General features: G+C 46.5%; 1 protein-coding gene across 1 annotated transcript in view; it reads right to left on the bottom strand.

The window, feature by feature from the left end:
- C2CD2 (C2 calcium-dependent domain containing 2) overlaps positions 1-2,338 on the bottom strand; it is a 61,987-nt gene that overhangs the window by 45,554 nt on the left and 14,095 nt on the right. The window lies entirely within an intron of this gene.

Genomic DNA, 2,338 nt, shown 5'->3' with positions numbered 1-2,338 from the left:
GCTGCACATCCTCCTCAAAGGACAGGAGCAGTGGGCCCTGGAACGGAAAAATAGCATGAGATGCACACACAGAGGGGCACCTGCTTCAAAAAAGATGATATATCTGCTATGAAGCCCTGCAAATTTAAGAGAATGTAATAAGACTTAGTTAACTCTGTGTTTAAGATAATGTAATAAGATTTAGTTAACTCTGTGCTTCCAAATAGCAGAAATGGTGAGCTATCAGTAGCTTCACACATCTGAGAGCAGGCAGGATTCAGTTATGGGAGAAGGATGGGAAAGCAGAGAAACACAGAACAAACCCAAAGATGTTGCAATAAGGCTGGCGAAGGGTGTGCTGAACCCTAATGTTACAGTGTAAGGACAGACCCACAGCCTCTCTGGAGCAGAGCTGCTTTGGGCATGCGTCGGAGGGTCTGTGGGTCTAGCAGAGTCTGGCCCAGCACAGCAGCCTCAAGGGTGTGTATTCCCTTTCCTAGTGAAAGTCCTCTACTCTGGTTTGAGGGAATTGCCTCTCCTGGTCCAACGTCGTTGCTGCAATACTGTTTCTTAACGTGTACCCCCATTCTCCTCTCCTACCACAGGCTCCAGCTTCACACTGGAGGGCAGACAAGATTCCTTGGTGGGCAGCGGCTGTGACCATGGAGCAGGCTCCTCAGCCCCTGCCTCGCAGCCCTGCAGAGCTGCACAGCTCCTGCCCCCCTGGGCTCCCATGCAGTTCAATTCTGCCTTCAGCTCTGTGTGTTTTCCAGCATCCTTCCAGTAAACTCCTCTGTGGCTTAAGTCAGCTCATGGCTGTTTTGGTTCTTAGAATTAAAAATCTCCAAGTGAGTAATGTGCAATTAAGGCAATGAGACCGATGCTTTCAAAAGAACAGATCAGGGCTTGGAGAGCCAATCAAGTCTTGTCCTTTTAAAAATAAACTCTTTTAAAAATAAAGCCAAACACGTATGTCAACAATATGACACTGGATTGAAACTCTTCTTAAACTCTTTTCCTGACATGCTGTAGAAAGCACATCCTAGTGAATTACGTTCTGACTTAGTGATGAAAAAAATGTGGCCCCACCACGTCTCATCTGTGTCAGGGGCTCTCCATGGCTGCGGGCTAGTTTCCAGCTACGAGGTGTGACCCAGGGTGGGAGAACAGGAAGGGCGAAGCTGTTCTGGCAAACAGAGCAAATGAGAAAGCAGTGATGCTACACTACGGCTATTTGTTAAGAATTCCCAACGAGCAAGAGTAAACCTAAGAAGCACAGAGCATTTTAATTTACATGCTTCTAACCTCACTCTATTCCAGCAACATCTATTTCACCCCCCAAATAAATCACCAGGGGAGAATTACATCTACTTCTCAAGAAGAATGAAATCACGGTCTCAGGGCTGCTCTGCCAGCGTTCTCTGCGGCTGGAGCTGGTTTGGGTGGGACCTGCTGGCCAGGGGCACGACCTGAGCTTGGTGATGACACTGTTCGGACTGAGAGAATAGCACCCAGCACAGAGCCTGTGGCAGGCAGGGAACCATCAGCAGGAGACATTCCAGCTGCTCACGCTGAGCAAGCAAGCAGGAAACAATGTGTCTTCTGTAGCAGCCTAAAACTACAATGTTGCCTTAAATCCAAAGCAGACCGGCTCCCAGGCAGCAGTAGGGGCAATATTTATCTTCTTAACCTGTGGCACCCTCTGCATCCAAACCTTGAAAAGATTCTGGGGGGAAATTTAAGGTAGAGGGGTGGTCTCACAAGGTAAATGAAGTATTATTTTAAATAAGGACAGAGAGATTGCCTTTCCCTTTCCATCTGCTTAATCCTGGAGCTTCAGGAGCATAATCCTGGAGCTTCAGGAGCAGAGTGTGCCTGCAGCACACAACCACAAATCCATCCATCTCCACCTCTCTGCCACCCTGTCCACGCTGAGACAGCCCCATTCTGGTCTCCACTCCACTTAGACTAAAATCAGACTTTACATCCACATGGAAAAAGAAACATGCAAGAATGCAAGGAAGACATTGAGAAAGGAAAACTACGAGGGTAACTAGCTGCACCAGACATGAAAACATGCTATAGAACCTCCATGGTTAAAACCGTGTGGTTCTGGTACATGAACAAAATACATGGACCAACCAGTGGACTATAACAGAAAGTCCAGAACAGACCCAAATACATGCAGAAACTTGGTATATGACAAGGTGGCATCCCAAATCACTGGGTGAAAATAGATTTTTTTTAAAAAAATCAGGATGTGAGAGGAACACCAGATAGAAACTAACACTAAAAAATGAACCCAACTGTATTACAAATGAGGACCAGAACCATCCTGAAAAATAGATATAAACTAAGA

Source organism: Galeopterus variegatus, unplaced genomic scaffold (genome assembly GCF_000696425.1).
Source record: "Galeopterus variegatus unplaced genomic scaffold, G_variegatus-3.0.2 Scaffold2094, whole genome shotgun sequence".
NCBI classification, from domain to species: Eukaryota; Metazoa; Chordata; class Mammalia; order Dermoptera; family Cynocephalidae; genus Galeopterus; species Galeopterus variegatus.
The sequence above is the reverse complement of the archived record's forward strand: the minus strand, read 5'-3'. Positions and strand labels throughout refer to the sequence as shown.